Source organism: Monodon monoceros, unplaced genomic scaffold (genome assembly GCF_005190385.1).
Source record: "Monodon monoceros isolate NGI ecotype Baffin Bay Population unplaced genomic scaffold, NGI_Narwhal_1 Super_Scaffold_5, whole genome shotgun sequence".
NCBI lineage: Eukaryota > Metazoa > Chordata > Mammalia > Artiodactyla > Monodontidae > Monodon > Monodon monoceros.
The window spans coordinates 47172886-47198762 of NW_021703782.1; the positions used below are offsets into that span (position 1 = coordinate 47172886).

General features: G+C 36.9%; 1 protein-coding gene across 3 annotated transcripts in view; it reads right to left on the reverse strand.

Moving 5' to 3' along the window:
- The window catches only part of CNTLN (centlein), a 336853-nt gene that overhangs the window by 15943 nt on the left and 295033 nt on the right, over window positions 1-25877 (reverse strand). The window lies entirely within an intron of this gene.

Genomic DNA, 25877 nt, shown 5'->3' on the forward strand with positions numbered 1-25877 from the left:
GTGTATATTTGTTGTAACAGGTTAGTTACATAATTAATTATTACATAAATAATGAAATATAACTGCATAAAGAGGGTTGTTCCTATTTTATTAAAACTGGATTAGAAATCTTTGGAAGGATTTGATAAAGCCAGGTGGGTAAAAGTGCAATTAAATTATGTGTAGACAAGACAACAATAAAGGATTGACAAAAATCATAAAAGTCTAGGCTTGCTTCCACAAGAGTCTCTAATTTCTCCCTTTGAGAACACATGCCTATGTGTGCATAAGGAAAAGGTAGCTCTTACCCTGGGTGGACAGAGCTCTGGAGCCTGATGCCTGGCTTCGCAGGCTGAGAGCAGGCTAGCTAGATGTTTGGGTTGTTCTCAATCTTTTGCCAGCTTAAGCAATGTTGCAATAATAATGGTGCTCATATATACATTTTGCATCCCTAGGATATATCCCTAGAAGTGAAATTGCTGGACCAAAGGATGTGTATAACTGTAATTTTGAAAGCTGTTTAATTCTCCCTCTCTCCAAGATCATATCAATTTACACCTACACAAAGAACATAGGAAAATACTTGTCTCTCCATACCACTGGCAAAACACCAATCTGGTTTTTCAGTGTAGTTTGTTTTTTTCACTATATTATAAAGTTTCATTTCTCTTATTAAAAATGAAGTTGAGCATCAGCCTTAACAGATAATTATATTTCTTTTGTCCTTTTTTTCCTATTTTTCTTAGTGATTTATAGGAGTTATTTATACTTTAGGGAAATTATAATTGTCTGTTGGGTATTTCTAATCTTTTTCATATTTTGTATTTTTCTTCTGACAGTAATTATAGTATTTTATACCTAGGAAAAAAACGTAAAAACTTTAATGTACTAAATGAATCTTTTCCTTTCTCACTTTTTTTTTGTTTGTTTGTTTTCTTTTTGTGGTACGCGGGCCTCTCACCGTTGTGGCCTCTCCCATTGCGGGGCACAGGCTCCGGACGCGCAGGCTCAGCGTCCATGGCTCACGGGCCCAGCTGCTCCGCGGCATGTGGGATCTTCCCAGACCAGGGCACTTTTAAGATTTTATTTTTCAGTTTTAAATGTTTTATCCATTTGTAATCATCTAGAAAATTATTACATACAATCATAGTTGTCTCACCACCACCTGTTAAATAGTCCATATTTTCCCCATTGATTTCATGTGTGTTTAGGTCAGGTTCTGAACTTTCTATTCTGTTCCATCTGTCTTCTTATTAGTGAAGCTTTACAGTATATTTTAATTAGTGAGGCTTTATAATAAATGTTATAATCCGGTAGGGGTATCTCCCTTCTATTACCTTTCTTTTCAGATTTTTCTTGGTAATTTTTGTTTGTTTGGGTTTTCACATAAACTTCACATTGAGCTTGTCTAGATCCCCTTCCCCTAAACATTTTACTTGTAATTTTATTTAAATCAAGTTAAATTTTATTTGAATCATGTTAACATTTTAGAATGTTGAGTCTTCCTAATCAAAGACCATGGTATTCCCTTCCAGTTGGTTAAGTCTTTATTTCTGTTTCCGAGGATCATTTAAAATTTTTCTCTTTGTAGATCTTTTTTTTTCTGGGCCTCTTACTTTATGGGGGGCACTGATTCTAGTACTGATTGTTGCTTGTATACATAAAGATTGTTAATATATATTAAGCTTACTGAAATTTCTTATTTGTTATGAGTTTTTCAGCCGATTCCTCCTTGGCTTCCAGGAATTGAATGTCTGCAAATATTGATAATTTTACTCCTATTTTCTATTTTTTTTTTTTTTTTTTGCCATGCTGCACAGCTTATGGAATGTGCGATCTTAGTTCCCTGACCAGGGATTGAACCCAGGCCCTCAGTAGTGAGAGCACAGAGTCCTAACCACTGGACCACCAGGGAATTCCCTATTTTCCAACTTTTATACCTCTAATTTCTTTCTTTTCTTATTGAATTGATTATTAAGTTCCTCCTCAACAATATTAAATAGTAATATTGATGGACATACTCAACTTGTTCCTGATTTTAGTGGGAATCTCTCTACTTCATAGGAAATACTACGCCAGATTTTGAGTTGAGAGCTCTATTTTAATATACTAAAAAGTACACCTTAATATATTAATATATAATATAGTTTTATATAGGTAACTATCTACTCATCTTATTTTTATTTCTTATAAGAATGGAAACCAAGTTGTCTTAAATCCATTTTAGCATCCATATAAACTATCATATGATTTTTCATCATAAATCTATTAATACAATTTTAAATAATTTTCTTAGTATTGAATTATCCTTGCATCACTGGAATAAACTCCACTTGGTGTGATATATTATTTTTTGATGTGCTGCTGAATTCTATTTGCTAATATTTTATCTGGAATTTCTATATTAGTAAGAGATTGATTCATTTCTTCCAAAAATATTTGGAAAGAATCTTCTCTTTCCATGTTTTACAGTAGTTTTAATGAGATTGAATCTCTCTGCTCTTTACTGATGTGGTAGCACTCATCTGAATTTGGCCTAGTATTTATTGCAAAAAAGATACCTTTTTGGCAAATCATTTTAATTTTCTATTTGTTCTGGAGGGAGTTTTGGTACATCATAATTTTCCTAGAAAATGATCTATTTCATCCAGGCTTTCAAATTTATTTGCAGAGTTGAACTAAGTATTCTGCCACAATTTTTTTTTTCCCTGTGTCTATGTTTATTGTCACTTACTTGTTACTTTGTATAGTTGTGCTTTCTACTTTCTTAATTAGGTAAGCTAAAGATTCAATCTATTTTATTGCTTCTTACTTTTCTTTTCCAAAAAAAATACTCTTGTATTCATTTATTAATTCCACATTAATTAATTTCTATTTCAATCTTCAGATTCTATTTAATTCTTCAGTTGAATATTTACTTTCATTTATTCTTGTTTGCTAATGTAAATATATAAGGCCATACATTTTTTGAGCACTGTTTTAGCTCTATCCTATGGGTTCTGATAATTCTAGAATGTTATTCTTTCAAAAATATTCTGCAATTTGTTCACATTTCCTTCTTAACCCAATAACTTTTTTTTTTTAATATTTAAGTGCTAGTGACTGGTTTTCTGGTTTTGTTATTGATTGCAGTTTTATTGCATTATTCTCAGAGATCGTCATCTATACTATTTCTACTTTTCAGAATTAATTGAGGTTTCTTTGTGGTATGTCTTGGGTTCGAATGCCTGAAAATGTGGGGTGGAGATTTGTGTGGGAGAGGGTGCTTAGAAGCAACACCTATTAGAAACTTAGGGAAGCAGGAGCAGGCAGAGGGAAATGTTGATCTGCACCGCGGTTCCAACAGAGGCTTCACACCATCGTGTAAGGAGCTCTGGAGCCAAGAGAGCCTTTCAGAGTTGTCTCATCTTTGTTTTTTCCCTCTTATACATGACATGAACTTTTTTTACATTACTATTCTTTATTTGTTTGAGTCCAGAAACTTTACTGAAACCTAAACAGGGGATGACATATTAGATCAATTTTCCCTGGCTCATGTTATGTTCTTAGAAGTTTTTTATTTCTGAAAATTGTTTTTGGACTATAGCTTCAATAATTGTCCTGTTCCATCACTCCTTTTCTTCTTTGAAGACTCCAATTATACATGTGTTGAATCTCTGTCATTTGCTTCATAAATCCTTTCTTCCACAGTATGTTTTATTTAACTGAAGCAAAATTAGAATGAAACAGTGCACACATTTTAAGTGATTAGTTTAATGAGCTTTGATAATTGTATGCTTCTGTGTAGCCAACACCCTGTTCAAGATATAGAACATCTCCAGACTCAAGAAATTTCCCTGATGCTCCTTTCTAGGTCAATTCCTCCCACATCCAGACAGCACTGCTCTGATTTATATCATCTTAGATTAATATTTCCTATTCTAGAATGTCATCTAAATGGAATAATACACTATGTACTCTTTCATGTCTGACTTCTTCTTCTCAACATGGTGGGGGTTTTTTGTTTTTGTTTTTTTAAACATTTATTTATTTTGGCTGTGTTGGGTCTTCATTGCTGCAAGCGGGCTTTCTCTAGTTGCAGCAAGCAGGGGCTACTCTTCGTTGCGGTGTGCGGGCCTCTCATTGTGGTGGCTTCTCTTGTTGCAGAGCATGGGCTCTTGAGCACAAGCTCAGTAGTTGTGGAGCATGGGCTTTGTTGCTCCGCGGCATGTGGGATCTTTCCAGACCAGGGCTTGAACCTGTTTCCCCTGCACTGGCAGGCAGATTCTTAACCACTACACCACCAGGGAAGTCCTAATGTAGTGTTTTAAATTAGGGATTCATCCATATTGTTTTGTGTATCCGTAACTTGTTCTTTTCCTTTTAATTTATATTAAATGCAATAAGTTCAACAATATTTATACACACATACATTCATATAAAACCCAGAAATATATATTTTTTTCCTGAGATAATTTTATTTATTTTCTTTTACTTCTTTGCTTTGTCTGCCAACTTGCTTTCATTTGTTCCCATGTCTCACCACCTTTTCTCTAAGTTCTTACATTTATTTCCACCTTAAACATGTGCTTTTTGGAGGAAATTATTTCATTAATATTTTTATTCACAGTAAAATATTTTCATCTTCTCTGCAGCAACTATCTGTGGTGAAACTTCTTTTCCTGCCATTTACTTTTCCTGTTTCCTTCCTCCATTCTTATCCTAATCTATTTTTGTTGATACTATGTTGGTTCATTTTTCAGGACTCGTTTTTGAAAGAGAAGAGTTTTTCCGAGATTTCCTATTTGTAGAAAGTTATGTGGCAGAAGGGCCTGTGCTGTGCTGCAGGCTGGTGAAGTTTTATATATGAATCTAATATTTTTTCTGATGAATTCCATTAGCCAGGTTATTTTGGTTATGGTTTGTTTGGTTTTTTATAATATAAGGAATTTTTTTTCTTGGCTGCTATGAGGAAAGCTGCCTCCTGCAGATACACCTTGTCTGCGTTATTCTTCATTAAGTCCTGCCTCCTCCTCTTCTCTGGAAGCAAACTAGTTCTAGGAAGCTCCTACACAAACAGATGCAGACTCATTCCACTATTGCAGACAGGTGATTAGGATGTGTACCTCATGTGACTGTCATCGAAGACTGTATTTTTGCTTAATCTTTCAGAAGTCTACAGCACCTAAGTCTTCTCTCCCTGTTTTCTTATTTTTGCTTCCTTTTGGATGTCTTCACCAATCTTACCTGGTTTTGGCTACTCTTCCATGTCTTCTGAAATACAAGGTTTTAACTGTGACCTAGGTTTACTGTAAAAAGGAACTGAATTTTTGTTTCTTATTCTCCTTGTCTGTCATGTGATTCCAAGGGAGAGAAGGAGAAATGATGATTTTATCCCTTTATAATCAAGTCAGAATTCTCCAAAGTGCATTTTCCCCTACTATTTTATTATAAAAAATTTCAAACATGCAGACAAGTTTAAAGAAACTCACAGTGCACAACCATGTACCCACTACCTATAGGCTACAATTAATTTTGCTATACTTGCTTTATCACATAGCTATCTTCCATCTTATTTTGTTGATGCATTTCAAAGGAAGTTGCAGACATCTGTACAGTTCCCCCTAAACACTTCAGCATTCACTTCTTAACTAAAGATCAATATTTATTTATAGTTATCATTACTATTTTTTGAGGTAAAATTTATATACAGTGAAATGTGTAAGTCTTAACTGTATGATTTTATGAATTTTGACAATGAAAACGCTGGGTAACTCACACCCAGATCAAAGTAAAGGACATTTCCATCACTCCAGAAAGTTGGCTTGTGTCTTTTCCTAGTCAATCCCCATCCTTAGCTCCAAGAGGCAGGCAACAACTGGTCTTTTTTTTTTTTTTTAATCTCTATAGATTAGTTTTGCCTGTTCTATAAATTCTTACAAATGGAATCATACAGTATGCATTATTTTGTGTTTGGATTCTTTCATTTACAATGTTTTTGCAATTCATCCACATTGTTACGTGTATAAGTAGTTCATTTCTTTGTATTGCTGACTTTTATTCCATTACATAATTATAACGTTGTTATACATTTTCCTATAGATGGACACCTGGGCTGTTTCCAGTTCTTGACTATTATGAATAAAACTGCTATGAATATTCCTGTGCATTTTGTATGTATGTGTGTACACATGTTTTCATTTCTCTTGAGTAAATACCTAGAAGTAGAACTGCTGAGTCATATGGTAGGTGACTGTTTCATTTATTAGAAACTTCTATAGCTTTCCCGTAGAACTTGCACCACCAATGGATGAAAATTTTCCATTCTCCACATTCTTTCCAACATTTAGTGGCTTACCTATTTTTTCTTGAATTTATTTCTAAGAATTGTATTTTTGATGCTATAGTAAGTTGAAAGTTTTTTATTTCATTTTTCAATCGTTTAGTGTTAATATATAAAAACTTTTGATTTTTGTATTTTGACCTTGTATCCTATGAAACGGCTAAACTCTTGTTAATGCTAGTAGCTGTTTTATAAATCTTTAGAATTTTCTATGTAAAGAATCATGTCTCATCAGAGAAACGTACATCAAATTCACAATAAGGTATCACCTCACACCCATTAGGAAGGCTATTATTGAAAAAACAAAAAAATGTGTTGGCAAGGATGTGGAAAAACTGAAACCCTTGCACACTGTTGGTGGCATTGTAAAGTGGTGCAACTTTAATGAAAAACTGTAGGAGATATTTCAAAAATTAAAAAAAAAAAAAAGAGAGAACTACTATATATCCAGGAATCCCACTTCTGGATCTATGCAAAAGAACTGACAGCAAGGTCTTTGCACACTTAGGTTCACAACAGCACTGTTCACAATAGCCAAGAGTTAAAAGCAAGCCAAATGTCCACTGATGGATGAATGGACAAACAAAATGTGGTATATATGTACAATAGTATATTATTAAGCTTTAAAAAGGAAGGAAATCCTGTCACATGCTCCCAAATGGATGAACCTTGAAGACATTATGCTAAGTAAAATAAGCCAGTCACAAAAAGTCAAACACTGCATGATTCCACATATATGAGGTATCTAAAGTGTGACTACATCCACAGAAACAGATTTATCATTGTAAATAGAAATTTAAAAACAGTATTTTAAAATATATTCTTACTTGTAAAGTCTATTTTGTATGTTGACCTTGTTCTGAACTTGTTGCTGAATTATCTGGTTAGTTCTAATAGTTTATGACTTGATTCTCTTGAATTTCCTAGATCCACAAACATGTCATTAACAATCAAAGTTTAGCTGTATATGTTCAATTCATTTTGGGGAAGGAGAAGAGGAGTTGTTTTATAGTTTACGGATTTTTTTCTTTTATCTTTATTAAGGCCATTTAAAAAATTTCTTTGAGTTTATTTATTTATTTTTCTAGTATCTTGAGTTGAAAATTAAATTTTGGCTGAATTTCAAAGGTTTTGATATTTCACTGTAGTTCATAAACTGACTTTTTATTTCCTCCTTAACCCAAAATCATATAGATGAGTTTGGAATTTCTAAGTGGATAGAAACATTTGGCCACTTATTTTGTAAAATCATAATTATATTATACCCTACTCACGGTACATAGCCTAAATGATTTTTGCTTTTTTTGAACTTGTTGAACTTTGTGGCATAAGATGTATGTTCCACAGGGGTGAATGTTCCACAGGGGTTTGAAAAGAAAGTAGCCTTGCTCACATTTTCTCTATTTGAATTGTTGATTTCTGAATATAATATAGATTAAATATACTAGAAGATAGTAAATACACTTGTGGATTCATTGATTTCCTTTTGTAATTTCACCAAATTTTGCTTAATGTTGTCAGGTACACAAAAATTCATGAATTTTATATTTTCTTTGCAAACTATCCATTTTTATCAACATGAAATTACCCTCTGTATCTTTATTAATGGTTTTTTCTTTAATTTTTTCTCAAAGTAATATTGTTATATCTTCTTTTTGTTAGCATTTACCTGGAACATATTCAATTGCGCGCTGGCAAACAAGCTCTTTTTTCAGGGGACAGGTATGACTTGTAATGCTTGTCAATTTCTATGGCATTAAGTACTTGTACCATGATTGATTTCAAGCAACAAACATGAAGGAGATGCTGGAAAGAGATACGCAAAATCGATTCTCACAAGCTGGTACAAGCTAGTTGCAGGATATCATAATTTTATTCTTTTATTTTTTTAGCTTTAGGGATCGTTATGTTTTAGGTGCATCTTTTTCACAATCTCATAGTCTCTCTTGTTTTCTTTTTTTAAAATACATTTCAACTTTATTACGTATATTGTGATTATTGGTATGTTTGGATCATCCTATCTTTTTTATTTACCATGTCTCTTATATACTGTTCCTCTCCTTTGTTCTGTCTTTCCTTCTTCCCTTCCTTCCATTCTTCTTCCTGGCTTGTGTTGAATTGATGGAGCTTTCTTTATTTTTTTTTAAATTTCTTCTAATTCTTTAAAAATTAAATACTCAATTCCTCTTCTTGTGGTCACCTTTAAAACTTCTGAACATATATTTAATATTATTCAAGCATTTAATTTGATTAATTTAATAAACTAATATTATATTTTGAATCAATATCTAGAGTTTCTTATCCTCCACATGTTCCACCAAAGCAAAAAAGAAACTTAACTCTTCCAACCACCCCCTCCTCCTAACTTCTGTTACTGTAAACATTAACATCAACAGTTATGTAGGTTTTACTTGTGTCTTTGTTTTCCATTGTTTCATATGTTCTAAAGATCGACAGAGTCCCATTTGGGCAGAAAGACTTGAAGAAGTGAAAAGATAAACTATTTTAATATAAACAGGAAAAGAGCAGACTTTGAGAAAGAATAGGGCTTGCAGTATTCAAGGAACACCAAGAAAGTCAGTATGGTGAAAGAGGAATCAGTGAGGTGACATGTAGTAGAAAGTGAAGTCACAGAAGTAACAACAAGACTAATCATGGAAGCCTTGCAGGGCAGTGAAGACATTTCATTCTATCGTGTAATGAGGAGTCATGAGACAAGTTTGAGCAAGGGAGTGACACGATATGTTTTCAGTTTTAAAAGAACCATTCTGACCAAAAAATGGAGAAAAAGATTGTCTGGAGCAAGAGCTGAAGAGGGAGATGAGCTAGGAGAGTATGCAGAGGTACAAGCAAGAGGTAGTGATAACCTGGACAGTAGCAGTGTTGAAAGGCAGCAGAATTCTGGATCGATTTTCAAATAACAGCCCACAGGATTTGATGAGGGATTAGACATGCAATGTGAGAGAAAGAGAAAAGACAAGGATGATTCGAGGTTTGGGGCCCAACCACCCGGATGACTGGTGAAAAAGCAAATCCTGAGACAAAGAACACTATAACGGAAGTAAGACTGGGAGGAGTACAGATCCCAGTGGGTTGTAGGCTTAGTAATGCAAAAAAAAAAGAGAAAAATTTCTTCAGGTTACTTCTGCTTTCTCAGTGAAATAAGAAGCTGAGATTAAGGCACTAAGGAGGGGGTGGATGCTAGAGGTCTAAGAAGATAGGAGAAAGGAATGTTGGGGAAACTTGGGGGCTAAATGTACTGGGAAAGTATAACAGTCTTACACAGAGTGTTGAGGTCCCACCTGAAGTTCTTGGTTATGAACTTAAATTAAGACCAATAAGCATGGTTGTGTTTTTCTTTAGAGACATTCAGCTGCTTGGGTCCAGAAGAAAAGTGGGTAGAGGTTCAAAACAAAATAGGCATGGACTTTTTCCATGTGAATATGACAGAGGGACAGATGAGCAGACTTGAGGATATATGTTAAAAAGTGACAATGACAGAACGTGGAGTACTTGCTTCATGAAGAGGGAAGTGAAAGCATAATGGTAAAGAAGGTGGTAATAATTAGGGAAAAGTGGTAAGGTCAATGAATTTCAGTTTGTAATCATGTCAGAGAATTGCTGGAGTGTAAGTACAAAAAGACATGGGGGTCAAAGAATAAGATGCTAGAAACAGAGATTCTGGAGTTGATGCAGTTATTGGTAATGACAAGGCCAAGAGTAATATTTCTTAATGGTAACACTTTTGGTATTGTGGAGATGACAATTTTTTTTACTGTGTGGGACTAACCTTCACAATGCAGGATGTTTAGCATCTCTGGCCAATGGGCACTGCATATCAGTAGCACCTCCTAGTCAGTGTGACAACCCAAAGCACCCACACATTTCCAAATGCTCCATAAGGTGGGTGATCCTTCCTTAATTCAGAACCAAGGGTCAGGGATATGATCATGAGACTAATCACTGGAACTGAATATGGTGAAGAATTGAGAAGCTAGGGTGCTGGATGACCTACATGGATAGGAGGTCATCCAAAATCATAACAGAATTGTGTCGGAGAGAAAGACTGTGAACCAGGTGAAAAGCTGTATGACTAACCTTCTACAATGAGGTACAAACAGGTTTGGTGGTGATTATATGTTCCAATGGACTTCTGAGATCTATTTCAATAAGTTCTTAATCTTACGCATCCCAAGAGAATATCTAAATAGGGTTGAATAATATCGGGATTCCAGGATCCACCCTCACGTACCACTAGAGTGTCATTATAAAGAGGTACAACAGGGACTTCCCTGGTGGCGCAGTGGTTAAAAATCTGCCTGCAAATGCAGGGGACATGGGTTCAAGCCCTGGTCCAGGAAGATCCGCTAGGTCGCCGAGCAACTAAGCCCGTGCGCCACAACTACTGAGCCTGCTCTCTAGAGCCCATGAGGCACAACTACTGAAGCCTGCATGCTGCAACTACTGAAGACCGCAAGCCGCAACTACTGAAGTCCATGCACCTTGAGCCCGTGCTCTGCAACAAGAGAAGCCACTGCAATGAGAAGCCCACACACCACAAAGAAGAGCAGCCCCTGCTTGCTACAACTAGAGAAAGCCCGCACGCAGCAACAAAGAGCCAACACAGACAAAAATGAATAAATAAATAAATGAATACACTTCATATATATATATATGTGTGTGTGTGTGTGTGTGTGTGTGTATATATACATATATATGTGTGTGTGTGTATATATATATATATATATATATATATATATACACATATATATATATATATATATATGTAAAGAGGTACGACAAATGAATGGGTAAAGAAGATGTGGTACTGGGGCTTCCCTGGTGGTGCAGTGGTTGAGAATCCGCCTGCCAATGTGGCAGACACAGGTTTGAGCCCTGGTCCAGGAAGACCCCACATGCCATGGAGCCTGTGCTCTAGAGCTCGTGTGCAACAACTGCCGAGCCCGCATGCCACAACTACTTGCCTCATGTGCCTGGAGCCCATGCTCTGCCACAGGAGAAGCCCCCTCAATGAGAGGCCCATGCACTGCAACGAGGAGTGGCCCCCACTTGCTGCAACTAGGGAAAGCCCATGCGTAGCAACAAAGACCCAACGCAGCCAAAAATAAATAAATTTAAAAAATATTTCAAATAAATAAATAACACCTGAAATGATCCTTATGAACAACAACAACAAAAAGATGTGGTACATATATACAATAGAATATTACTCAGCCATAAAAAGGAATGAAATAATGCTATTTGTAGCAACATGGATGGACCTAGAGATCATCATACTAAGTGAAGTACGCCAAATATCATACAATATCGCTTATATGTGGAATCTTAAACAATGATACAAATGAACTTACGTACAAAACAGAAACAGACTCACAGACACAGAAAATAAACTTATGGTTACCAAAGGGGAAAGGGGTGAGGGATAAATTAGGAGTTTGGGATTAAAATATACACACTACTATATATAAAATAGATAACCAACAAGCACCTACTGTATAGCACCTACTTGATACTTGATATCAAGTATCAAGATACTTGATATCTTGTAATAATCTATAATGGAAGAGAGTGTAAAAAAAGTATATATATTTTTAATATATATTTATGATTGAGTCACTTTGCTGTACCTCTGAAACTAACTCTACATTGTAAATCAACTATATTTCAACAAAAATTTTAAAAACCCGTAAGTTAAAAAAAGAGGTACCAAAATGAGGTAGAATCAAACGTTACATAGCACACATACGAAGCAGTGCTGTTACTAAATAATGTACACTATATACTTTCACTTCAAATGCCTTAATTAATAGTTCTTTTCACAAGAAAAAAATTTTGTACCTATGTATGATGATGGATGTTAACTAGTCTTATTATGGTGATCATTTTGCAATACATACATTGAATCATTATGTTGCATACCTGAAACTAATACAATGTTATATATCAACTATATCTCAATTTTTAAAACTGTTACAATTTTAAATTACAGTATTTGTTAGGAAAAAAGGGGACAATATTAGGATAGTTATAGACATTTACTCATTTAAAAGCAGTAATCCTGTATAAATATGCATATCATCAATATTGCTTCCATCCTTTACTTGTCAACTATAGGCAAACTAATTCAAAATACTTTGAACTGCCATTCTACAAATAAGATGCATATTAGTTTTTAGCAATGTTGCCATCAGCTGGCTAAAAGCAACATAGGTGTATTTGGAAAAAAAAAAGTCTCCAGTATTACAAAATGTTACGTTATTTGGTTGAAATATACTTCATGATGCTTGAATATTCCTCTTCCCTTCCCAATTATACCTTTCAGATACATAGTACAGTCTCATTGCATTAAGTTCATTGAAATGTTTTACCTTCCACCCATATATCCAAGTTAAGTTTTTCTTTTCATATTATCACACTTGCCTTCTGTATAAATGCTGGGTCTCTGCTTGTTTTCAACTCTCGGTGCCACTTCGATCTGGATTTTATTTTTATTTCCCTTCCATCTACTGCAAAATTGCCTTCTCTTATTAGTTCAAGATACACTCAGTTCTTCTCTAAGCAACTTTTTTTAAACATCTTTATTGGAGTATAATTGCTTTACAATGTTGTGATTGTTTATGCTGTATAACAAAGTGAATCAGCTATATGTATACATAAATCCCCATAAACCCTCCCTCTTGTGTCTCCCTCCCATCCTCCCTATCCCACCCCTCTAGGTGGTCACAAAGCACAAAGCTTATCTCTCTGTGCTGTGCAACTGCTTCCCACTAGCCATCTATTTTACATTTGGTAGTGTATATATGTCAATGCTACTCTCTCACTTTGTCCCAGCTTACCCTTCCCCTTCCCCATGTCCACAAGTCCATTCTCCACATCTGCATCTTTATTACTGTCCTGCCCCTAGGTTCATCAGAACCATTTTTTCTTTTTTTGGATTCCATATATATGTGTTAGCATATGGTATTTGTTTTTCTCTTTCTGACTTACTTCACTCTGTATGACAGACTCTAGGTCCAACCACCTCACTACAAATAACTCAATTTCATTTCTTTTTATGGCTGAGTAGTATTCCATTGTATATATGTGCAACATCTTTTTTATCCATTCATCTGTCGATGGACACTTAGCTTGCTTCCATGTCCTGGTTATCGTAAATAGTGTTGCAATGAACACAGTGGCACATGACTCTTTTTGAATTATGGTTTTCTCAGGGTATATGCCCAGTAGTGGGATTTCTGGGTCTTATGGTAGTTCTATTTTTAGTTTTTTAAGGAACCTCCATACTGTTCTCCATAGTGGCTGTATCAATTTACATTCCAACCAACAGTGCAAGAGGGTTCCCTTTTCTCCACACCCTCTCAACCATTTATTGTTTGTAGATTTTTTGATGATGGCCATTCTGACCGGTGTGAGGTGATACCTCATTGTAGTTTTGATTGGCATTCCTCTAATGATTAGTGATGTTGAACATCCTTTTATGTGTTTGTTGGCAATCTGTGTTTCTTATTTGGAGAAATGTCTACTTAGGTCTTCTGTCCATTTTTGGATTGGGTTGTTTGTTTTTTTGATATTGAGCTGCATGAACTGCTTGTATATTTTGGAGATTAATCTTTTGTCAGTTGCTTCATTTGCAAATATTTTCTCCCATTCTGAGGGTTGACTTTTTGCTTTGTTTATGATTTCCTTTGCTGTGCAAAAGCTTTTAAGTTTCATTAGGTCCCATTTGTTTATTTTTGTTTTTATTTCCATTTCTCTAGGAGGTGGGTCAGAAAGGATCTTGCTGTGATTTATGACATAGAATGTTCCGCCTGTTTTCCTCTAAGAGTTTATACTGCCTGGCCTTACATTTAGGTCTTTAATCCATTTTGAGTTTATTTTTGTATACGGTGTTAGGGAGTCTTCTAATTTCATTCTTTTACGAGTAGCTGTACAGTTTTCCCAGCACCACTTATTGAAGAGGCTATCTTTTGTCCATTGTATAGTCTTGTCTCCTTTATCAAAGATAAGGTGACCATATGTGTGTGGGTTTATCTCTGGGCTTTCTATCCTGTTCCATATTTCTATATTTCTGCTTTTGTGCCAGTATCATACTGTCTTGATTACTGTAGCTTTATAGTATAGTCTGAAGTCAGGGAGCCTGATTCCTCCAGCTCTGGTTTTCTTTCTCAAGATTGCTTTGGCTATTTGGGGTCTTTTGTGTTTCCATACAAATTGTGAAATTTTTTGTCTACTTCTGTGAAAAATGTCATTGCTAGTTTGATGGGGATTGAATTGAATCTGTAGATTGCTTTGGGTAATACAGTCATCTTCACAATGTTGATTCTTCCAATCCAAGAACATGGTATATCTCTCCATCTGTTAGTATCATCTTTAATTTCTTTTTCAACAGTGTCTTATAGTTTTCTGCATACAGGTCTTCTGTCTCCTTCAGTAGGTTTATTCCTAGGTATTTTATTCTTTTTCTTGCAATGGTCAATGGGAGTGTTTCCTTAATTTCTCTTTCAGATTTTCCATCATTAGTGTATAGGAATGCAAGAGATTTCTGTGCGTTAATTTTGTACCCTGCTACTCTACCAAATCCATTAATTAGCTCTAGTAGTTTTCTGGTAGCATTTTTAGGATTCTCTATGTATACTATCATGTCATGTGCAAACAGTGACAGCTTTACTCCTTTTCTGATTTGGATTCCTTTTATTTCTTTTTCTTCTCTGATTGCTGTGGCTAAAACTTCCAAACTATGTTGAATAATAGTGGTGAGAGTGGGCAACCTTGTCTTGTTCCTGATCTTAGTGGAAATGGTTTCAGTTGTTCACCATTGAAAATGATATTGGCTGTGGGTTTGTCACATATGACCTTTATTATGTTGAGGTAGGTTCCCTCTATGCCTACTTTCTGGAGAGTTTTTATCATAAATGGGTGTTGAAGTTTGTCGGAAGCTTTTTCTGCATCTATTGAGATGGTCATATGGTTTTTATTCTTCAATTTGTTAATATGGTGTATCACATTGATTGATTTGCGTACATTGAAGAATCCTTGCATTCCTGGGATATACCCCACTTGATCATGGTGTATGATCCTTTTAATGTGCTGTTGGATTCTGTTTGCTAGTATTTTGTTGAGGATTTTTGCATACATGTTAATTGGTAATATTGGCCTGCAGTTTTCTTTTTTTTGTGACATCTTTGTCTGGTTTTGGTATCAGGGTGATGGTGGCCTCGTAGAGTGAGTCTGGGAGTGTTCCTCCCTCTGCTATATTTGGAAGTGTTTGAGAAGGAGAGGTGTTAGCTCTTCTCTAAATGTTTGATAGAATTCACCTGTGAAGCCATCTGGTCCTGGGCTTTTGCTTGTTGTAAGATTTTTAATCACAATGTCAATTTCAGTGCTTGTGATTGGTCTGTTTATATTTTCTATTTCTTCCTGGTTCAGTCTTGGAAGGTTGTACTTTTCTAAGAATTTGTCCATTTCTTCCAGGTTGTCCATTTAATTGCCATACAGCTGCTTGTAGTAATCTCTCATGAACCTTTGTATTTCTGCAGTGTCAGCTGTTACTTTTCCTTTTTCATTTCTAATTCTGTTAATTTGAGTCTTCTCCCTTTTTTTCTTGATGAGTCTGGCTAATGGCTTACCAATTTTGTTTATCTTTTCAAAGAGCTAGCCTTTAGTTTTATTGATCTTTGCTACTGTTTCCTTCTTTTCCATTTACTTATGCTCTGATCTTTATGATTTCTTTCCTTCTGCTAACTTTGGGGTTTTTTTTGTTCTTCTTTCTCTAATTGCTTTAGGTGTAAGGTTAGGTTGTTTATTTGAGATATTTCTTGTTTCTTGGGGTAGGATTTTATTGCTATAAACTTCCCTCTTAGAACTGCTTTTGCTGCGTCCCACAGGTTTTGGGTCATCATGTTTTCATTGTCACTTGTTTCTAGGTATTTTTTTATTTCCTCTTTGATTTCTTCAGTGATCTCTTGGTTATTTAGTAGTGTATTGTTTAGCCTCCATGTGTTTGTATTTTTTACAGATTTTTTCCTGTAATTGACTTCTAGTCTCACAGCGTTGTGGTCAGAAAAGATACTTGATATGATTTCAATTTTCTTAAATTAACCATGGCTGGATTTGCGACTGAAGATATGGTCTATCCAGGAGAATGTTCCATCAGCACTTGAGAAGATAGTGTATTCGGCTATTTTTGGATGGAATGTCCTATAAATATCAATTAAGTCCATCATGTTTAATGTGTCATTTAAAGCTTGTGTTTCCTTATTCATTTTCATTTTGGATGATCTGTCCATTGGTGAAAGTGGGATGTTGAATTCCTCTACTATTATTGTGCTACTGTCGATTTCCCCTTTTATGGTTGTTAGCATTTGCCTTATGTATTGAGGTGGTCCTATGTTGGGTGCATAAATATTTACAATTGTTATATCTTCTTCTTGGATTGATCCCTTGATCATTATGTAGTGTCCTTCTTTGTCTCTTGTAATAGTGTTTATTTTACAGTCTATTTTTGGGACTTCCCTGGTGGCACAGTGGTTCAAAATCCGCCTGTCAATGCAAGGGACACAGGTTCGAGCCCTGGTCCAGGAAGATCCCACATGTCGCAGAGCAACTAAGCCCATATGCTACAACTACTGAGCCTGTGCTCTAGAGCCCGCAAGCCACAAGTACTGAGCCCGCACACCTAGAGCCCATGCTTGGCAACAAGAGAAGCAACTGCAATGAGAAGCCCGCTCACTGCAACGAAGAGCAGTCCCCACTCACCACAACTACAGAAAACCCTCGCGCAGCAATAAAGACCCAACGCAGCCAAAAATAAATAAATAAATAAATAAATAAATAAATAAATAAAGTCTACTTTGTCTGATATTAGAATTGCTACTCCAGGTTTGAGTTCCATTTGTATGGAATATTTTTTCAATCCCCTCACTTTCAGTCTGTATGTCTCCCTAGGTCTGAAGTGGGTCTCTTGTAGACAACATATATGTGGGTCTTGTTTCTGTATCCATTCAGCCAGTCTATGTCTTTTGGTTGGAGCATTTAATCCATTTACAATTAAGGTAATTATCGATATGTATGTTCTTATTACCATTTTCTTAATTGTTTTGCGTTTGTTTTTGTAGGTCTTTTCCTTCTCTTGTGTTTCCTGCCTACAGAAGTTCCTTTAGCATTTGTTGTAAAGCTGGTTTGGTGGTGCTGAATCCTCTTAACTTTTGCTTGTCTGTAAAGGTTTTAATATCTCTGTTGAATCTGAATGAGATCCTTGCTGGGTAGAGTAATCTTGGTTGTAAGTTTTTCCCTTTCATCACTTCAAATATGTCCTGCCACTCCCTTCTGGCTTGCAGAGTTTCTGCTGAAAGATCAGCTGTTAACATTACGGGGATACCCTTGTATATTATTTGTTGCTTTTCCCTTACTGCTTTTAATATTTTTTCTTTGTATTTAATTTTTGATTGTTTGATTAACATGTGTCTTGGCATGTTTCTCCTTGGATTTATCCTGTTTGGCACCTCTGCGCTTCCTGGACTTGACTATTTCCTTTCCCACGTTAGGGAAGTTTTCAAATACAATCTCTTCAAATATTTTCTCAGACCCTTTTTTTCCTCTTCTTCTGGAACCCCTATAATTCAAATGTTGGTGCGTTTAATGTTGTCCCAGAGGTCTCTGAGACTGTCCTCAATTCTTTTCATTCTTTTTTCTTTATTCTGCTCTGCAGTAGTCATTTCCACTATTTTATCTTCCAAGTCAATTATCCGTTTTTCTGCCTCAGTTATTCTGCTATTGATTCCTTCTAGAGAATTTTTAATTTCACTTATTGTGTTGTTCATCATTGTTCGTTTGCTCTTTAGTTCTTCTAGGTTCTTGTTAAACGTTTCTTGTATTTTCTCCATTCTATTTGCAAGATTTTGGATCATCTTTACTATGATTAATCTGATTTCTTTTTCAGGTACACTGCCTATTTCCTCTTCATTTGTTTCGTCTGGTGGGTTTTTACCTTGCTCCTTCATCTGCTGCATATTTCTCTGTCTTCTCATTTTGTTTAAGTTACTGTGTTTGGGGTCTCCTTTTTGCAGGCTGCAGGTTCGTAGTTCCTGTTGTTTTTGGTGTCTGCCCCCAGTGGGTGAGGGTGGTTCAGTGGCTTGTGTAGGCTTCCTGGTGGAGGGGTGTGGTGCCTGTGTTCTTCTGGGTGGGGCTGGATCTTGTCTTTCTGATGGGCAGGGCCATGTCCAGTGGTGTGTTTTGGGGTGTCTGTGAACTTAGTATGATTTTAGGCAGCCTCTCTGCTAATGGGTGGGGTTGTGTTCCTGTCTTGCTAGTTGTTTGGCATGGGGCGTCCAGCACTGGAGTTTGCTGGCTGCTGGGTGCAGCTGGGTCTTAGCGTCGAGAAGGAGATTTCTGGAAGAGCTCTGGCCGACTGATATTAGCTGGGGTCAGGAGGTCTCTAGTGGTCCAATGTCCTGATCTCAGCCCTCCCACCTCAGAGGCTCAGGCCTGACACCAGCCCAGAGCACCAAGACCCTGTCAGCCACACGGCTCTGAAGAAAAGGGTGAAAAAAAGAAAGAAAAATAAATAAATAAAAATTTTAAAATCATAATAAATAAAGAAAAACATTATTAAAATAAAAAAATAAAAAAGTAATAATAATTTAAAAAGAGCAACTAAACCAGTAAACAAATCCACCAATGATCACATGCACTAAACACTAAACTAAGATAAACATAAAAATTAGAAACAAATCAGCCGCAGACAGCAAATCCCAAGTCTATAGTTGCTTCCAAAGTCCACTGCCTCAATTTGGGATGATTCGTTGTCTGTTTAGGTATTCCAGAGATGCAGGGTACATCAAGTTGATAGTGGAGATTTAATCCGCTGCTCCTGAGGCTGCATGGGGAGATTTCCCTTTCTCTTCTCTGTTTTCACAGCTCCTGGGGTTCAGCTTTGGTTTTGGCCCCTCCTCTGCGTGTAGGTTGCCCTCACACATCTCTTCCCCGCCCAGACAGGAGGGGGTTAAATCAGTGGCTTTTTAGGGGGCTCTTGCTCATTCAGACTGGTGGGAGGGAGGGGTACGCTAGTTATAACTGGAATGAGGGGTGAGCTTGTGGCGGCAGAGCCATGATGCTGCAACAGCCTGGGGCACGCCGTTTATTCTCCAAGGGAAGTTGTCCCTGGATCACAGGACCCTGGCAGTAGCGGGCTGCACTGGCTCCCGGGAGGGGAGGTGTGCATGGTGACCTGTGCTTGCACACAGGCTTCTTGGTGGCTGCAGCAGCAGCACTAGCGTTTCATGCCCAACTCTGCGTTCCAAGCTGATGGCCACAGCTTGCGCCCATCTCTGGAGCTTGTTTAGGCAGTGCTCTGAATCCTCTCTTCTTGCGCACCCCAAAACAATGGCCTCTTGCCTCTTTGGTAGGTCCAGACTTTTTCCCAGACTCCCTCCCGGCTAGCTGTGGTGCACTAGCCCCCTTCAGGCTGTGTTCATGCGGCCAACCCCAGTCCCCTCCCTGGGATCTGACCTCCGAAGCTCAAGCCTCAGCTTCCAGCCCCCACCCGCCCTGGCGGGTGAGCAGACAAGCCTCTCGGGCTGGTGAGTGCTGGCCGGCACCGATCCTCTGTGTGGGAATCTCTCTGCTTTGCCCTCTGCACCCCTGTTGCTGCACTCTCCTCCGTGGCTCCAAAGCTCCCCCCACCCACCCACCCCCGTCTCCACCAGTGAAGGGGCTTCCTAGTGCGGGGAAACTTTTCCTCCTTCACAGCTCCCTCCCAGAGGTGCAGGTCCCATCCCTACTCTTTTGTCTCTGTTTTTTCTTTTGCCCTACCCAGGTACATGGGGAGTTTCTTACCTTTTGGGCAGGCTGAGGTCTTCTGCCAGCGTTCAGTAGGTGTTCTGTAGGAGTTTTTGCACATGTAGATGTATTTCTGATGTATTTGTGGGGAGGAAGGTCATCTCCATGTCTTACTCCTCCGCCATCTTGAAGGTCCCCCCCTAAGCAACTTTAAAACTCCCAAATTGTGCAAAACTTTTAAAATGCTCCAATGTTAAAAACAATAGAAGCTTAAAAAAGTTTCACTCTGCTTGCATCAGTTGAATAATGGCTATCACTTATTGTCAAGGTAAGTAAAAACACTGTATGGCACAAAATAAGCATTCAATTAATGTTAACTGAATTTCTAAAAATTTATGTCAGCCTTCTTAAACTTCTTGGAATATCATGGGCTAGGAATTGTCCCAATATTTGATTATATTTTCAAAGTAAAAGTACTTTCTTAGATTTACATCTCAACTTAAAGTCACTATGTTTTTCAATATTATAATTTATTGTAAGCAGTGAGCAATAGTGTTAGAGCGAAAGACAGCAAGCTATTTCATTCCAATCTTATTAAGATCTAGTTTTCCAGTCTTTATAATGAGTCTTGATCTGTGTTAGCAAACTACAAAAAGTTTTGAATTTCACTGAATCATAATGGACTGATTAGATTTTTCAGTAAGATTTGATTATTATGATGAAGGTTATAACTGGCTGCTCCAATACTGTGGAGTCCCTACCATCATAGTTTCTTGGAGAAGTAAAGTCTTTTTTTTTAACAGCTTCCTAAACAGCTTTATCAAGATATAATTTACATATTTTAAAGTTCACCCACTTAAAGTAATGTATTTTTATTAAAAACTTGTCTTTAAAAACAGCTGTCATTTACCTTTCTTATATAATGATAGGACAGAAAGAGTTAACTCAAATAGGATTTTATTATAAAGCTGTTTAAAAATCACAATTAAGAAGTGATGTCACCAAAATATAGGGTGGGAGATCCAGCCTCTATCCCCCCACAAGTATCAACAATTAGACAGATATCCACAAACAAAAGTAGCTCTGGAAGAGCTCAGGAGTCCACTTAAGAAATTTCAGCAACAAACACAGTGGAGCAAAAAACCTGAGAATAACTCCACACAAAGAAAAAGGAGGACAGTTTAGTTTTGCCTGCATCATCGCATACCCCAGGGTGGCACTGCTCAGTGCCAAGGGGGAACTGCCCAGTTCAAAAGAGTTCCCTCGCTGGGAAAGGAAGAATGAGGTGAGGAACCAACTTCCCAGTTTTTCACATCACTGCATGAAGGACCCACTTCAGTTTCACACCACCCAGAGACTGACAAAGCTAAGACAAATAAAGACAGGTTGGAGCAAGGAAGAACGCCTGGGGCTCCCAATATCAGCTACGCAGCAAGAGCAGCTGAGGTTTACAGCTCTGCGCAGGATCCCAACAGCTTTCGCCACTGAAGAAACCAAAGCCCAGGACAGCTGCCATAAACCCCCTGCAGATTTCACCACTGTGATTTCCCCCCACAGGTTTCCACCTTCACAGATGCCACCTGACTGACTCCCTCCCTGTCCCCAACTGGACCCTCCAATCTGCACTGGAAGTCAGCTTGGCCTTTGCAGCTGCATGAGTGCAAGATGCCAGGCTAGACCCCTGCAGCTGATCCACCACCGTGCATGCATTTGGGGCTAACCCCTTCAGCTGTGGACCAGTTCGCCACTGGTCTGACTCCTGTCACTGGCCTCCAACGACATGCAAGTGCCTGTGGTGAGGCCCTGTAGCCATAGAACTACGTGTTGACAGCTAAGGCCCCCACAGCTGTTTGTGGGCCCAGGTCTGGTTCTGTCTCCTCTCACTGGCCTGCACCGCTGGGCTCACCTGCAGCTAGCCCCTCCACCTGAGCACCTGCACGCCAACACCCAACTCCTGTCACTGGCCTCTTCTGCCATGTGGAACCCTACATTAAGCAAAAAAAAAAAAAAATCTCAAAAAAATAATCTAACTTTACACCTCAAGGAACTACAAAAAGAACAAACTAAACTCAAAGGTAGTAGAAGGGAGGAAATAACAAAGAGAAGAGCGGAAATAAATAAATTGAGACATAAAAGACAATACAAAAGATGAGTGAAACTAAGAGCTAGTTTTTTAAAGAGATAAACAAAATGGATAAACTTTTATCTGATTTACCAAGAAAAAGAAGAGAGGACTCAATAAAATTAGAAATGAAAGAGAAGATATTACATCTGATACTACAGAAATACAAAGGATCATAAGAGGATACTATGAACTATTATATGTCAACAAATTGGACAACCTAGAAGAATTGGATAAATTCCTAAAACATACAACCTACCAAGACTGAATCATGAAGTAACAGAAAATCTCAACAGGTTAATAATGAGTAAGAAGACTGAATCAGCAATCAAACACCTTCCAACAAAGAAAAGCCTATGACTTGATGGTTTCACTGGTGAATTCTACCAAACAAAGAAAAATTAAAGTCAATCCTTCTCAAACTCTTCCAAAAAATGTAAAAGGAGAGAACACTTTCAAACTCATTTTATGAGGTGAGCATTAACCTGATACCAAAGCCGGATAAGGACACTACAAGAAAAGAAAACTATAGGCCAATGCCCCTGATGAATATAGATGCAAAACCTCTGAACAAAATACTAGCAAACTGAACTCAACAACACATTAAAAGGATCATACACCATGGTGAAGTGGGATTTATTCCTGGAATGCAAGAATGAGTCAACATACACAAATCAATAAATGTGATACACTACATTAAAAGAATGAAGGATAAAAATCATATCATCTCAATAAATGCAGAAAGGGCATTGGACAAAATTTAACATCCTTTCATGATAAAACTCTCTACAAACTGGGTATACAAGGAACATACTGGAACATAACAAAGGCCATATAATACAAGCCCAAGCTAACATCACACTCAACAGTGAAAGGCTGAAACCTTTCCCTCTAAGATCAGGAACAAGAGAAAAGTGCCCACTCTCACCACTCCTATTCACACAGTACTGGAAGTCCTAGCTAGAGCAATTAGGCAGTAAAAAGAAATAGAAGGCATCCAAATCAGAAAGAAAGAAATAAAATTGTCTCTGTTCGCTCATGACATGATCTTTTATAAAGAAAGTCCTAAGGACTCCATCAAAAAGCTGTTAGAATTAATCAACAAATTCAGTAAAGTTGCAGGATACAAAATCAACAGACAAAAATTAATTTGTTGTGTTTCTATACACTAAGAATTAAACATGTAAAAAAGAAATAAAACAATCCCACTTATAGTGGCACCCAACACAATAAAATTTTAGGAACAAATTTAACCAAGGAAGTGAAAGATCTATACACCAAAAACTACAAGACACTGATGAAAGAAACTAAAGAAGACACAAATAAATGGAATGATATCCTGATTAAAAGAGTGAATATTGTTCAAATGTCCATTCTACCAAAAGCCACCTAGAGATTCACTGCAACCTCTATCAAAGTTCCAACGGCATTTTTCACAGAAATAGGAAAAAAACCCCAAATTTGTATGAAACTACAAAAGACTGAATAGCCAAAGCAATCTTGAGAAAGAACAAAGCTGGAGGTATCACATTTCCTGACTTCAAAGTATATACAACTCATATAACTTAATAACAAAAACCCAAATAATCCAATTTAAAAATGGACAAAGGACCTCAACAGACATTTTTCCAAAGAACACATACAAATGGCCAACAAGTTCATGAAAAGGTGCTCAACCTCACTAATCATCAGAGAAACGCAAATCAAAACCACAAGATATCACCTCACACCTGTTGGAATGGTTATTATCAAATAGACAAGAGATAACAAATGCTAACGAGGATGTGGAAAAAAGGGAACCATCATGTACCGTTGGTGGGAATGTAAATTGGTACAACCACTATGGAAAACAGTATAGAGGTCCCTCAAAAAAATTAAAAATAGAACTACCAGCAATCCCACTTCTGAGTACATATCCAAAGGAAATGAAACAGGATCTCAAAGAGACATATGCATTCCCATGGTCAGTGCAGCATTAGTTGCACTAGTCAAGACATGGAAGCAACTTAAGTGTCCATCGATGGATTAATGGATAAGGAAAACGTGGCGTGTGTGTGTGTGTGTGTATCTGTGTATACACACACACACACACACACACACACACACACACACAGAGGAATATTACTCAGCCATGAAAAAGAAGGAACTCCTGCCATCTGTGACAACATGGATTGACCCTGAGAGTATTATACTAAGAGAAATAAGTCAGACAGAAAAAGATAGGGGCTGAGGGGTGGGGGAAATGGGATGTTGGTCAAATGGTAAAAACTTCCAGTTATAAGAACAAGTTCCAGGGATCTAATGTACAGCATAGTGACTATAGTTAACAATACTGGGTTGTATACTTGGAATTTGCTATGAGAGTAGATTTTAAATGTCCTCACCATAACAATAACAATAAAATGGCAATTATGTGAGGTTAAAGATGTGTTAACTACCCTTATTGTAGTAAACATTTCATAATATATACATGTATCAAGCCACCATATTGTATAGCTTAATCTTATACATTGTTATATGTCATATCTCAATTAAGTTGGAAAAAATAGAAAAAAATCATAATAGAGTAGATCAGTACCAAAGCATTAACAATTGTACCTATTAAAAATAAAATTATAATGCTCTACAAATGTTCTCACTAAAGAAGCAAGAAATTTATATGCCCAAATCATCATACTAAATCTTACCAAGCAAGTACTTAAATGATTTAAGCTTTCGGCTAAATGTTGTTCTTTGGCTGGTATTTATTTATCAGCTAACAAAAGCCATCGAGAAGATGGAATTGAGCATATGACTCTCACATACAAGCACATTAACAAGCCTATATCAGGGTTCAATCAAACTGAGCAAATACTTCTAGAAATTTCCCTTGTGTGTTTTATTCAGTTATTAGGAGAATTTAAAGCCTGAGCTCTGCCACATATATCCAGCCCAGATGCTCAAAGCACTTGATTTTACTCCAGGGCAAAATTCCATATTCAAGACTAGATCTAGAACAGATGGCCACTCCTCTTCTATAATCTGGTTGTGCCCTATGCATAAATGAAAAGAGTAAAGGGAACACAGATTCCATAACATGGCCAGAACAAACATTATTACTATTAATACTACTAATAACATTTATTAAATACTTTTGTGTACTTGATACCCTAATAAGCTCTGCACAGAATGAGTCCTGGTGATCATAATGTTCCATGTAGGAACTATGCACATTCTTTAAATACGCTCATTAAGCAACGTGCATAGCTCTTGCCTTCACAGAGGTTTCAATCTGAGCAGTGATTATGTGTCTTGTACCATTCTTAAAGCAGATGTAAAATCAATTCTTCAAGAATTTAGTGAGCCCTATTATGTGCCAGTACTTTGGGTAAATGAATGACAATACCCTAACTTCAAGTTGACTATAATAATCTACTTGAAACAAAAAGAAAAATATGACAGTTTGCAGTTATGTGTTAATTTATATGGTATATACAATAATTATTCAGGAGATAAATGATAGGCATACTACTAGCTGACACTCAGATAACACTGAGCATATTGAGCAATGTTTGAGCTTTATCTATGTTAACTTATTTAAATCCTCACTTTAGGTATGTCCCATCTTTACACTAATTCTATAGATGGGGAAACTGAGACACAGAGGATTAAGTCACT